A 283-nucleotide genomic window follows, 5' to 3' on the forward strand; every position below is an offset into this window, starting at 1 on the left:
ATCACTTATTATGCCATACACTGGAAAAAAAAACACACTGGATCTAGAGTCCAAACTCTTACAAACATAGACAAGAAAACATACTCTTGATTCAATCGGATTTTTGCTTAAATCAAGAACCAGGCCTCTTATTTGAGCGAATTTCCTTTTTCTTTAAGCAAAAATCTGATTGAATCAAGAGTATTTTTCTTGTCGATGTTTTCAAGAGTCTGGACTCAAGATCCAATGTGCTTTTTTTCCAGTGAGAAGATAGATGGGATTTAAATTAAAAAATTCTCAAAAA

This window comes from Bemisia tabaci, chromosome 8 (genome assembly GCF_918797505.1).
Source record: "Bemisia tabaci chromosome 8, PGI_BMITA_v3".
Classification (NCBI taxonomy): domain Eukaryota; kingdom Metazoa; phylum Arthropoda; class Insecta; order Hemiptera; family Aleyrodidae; genus Bemisia; species Bemisia tabaci.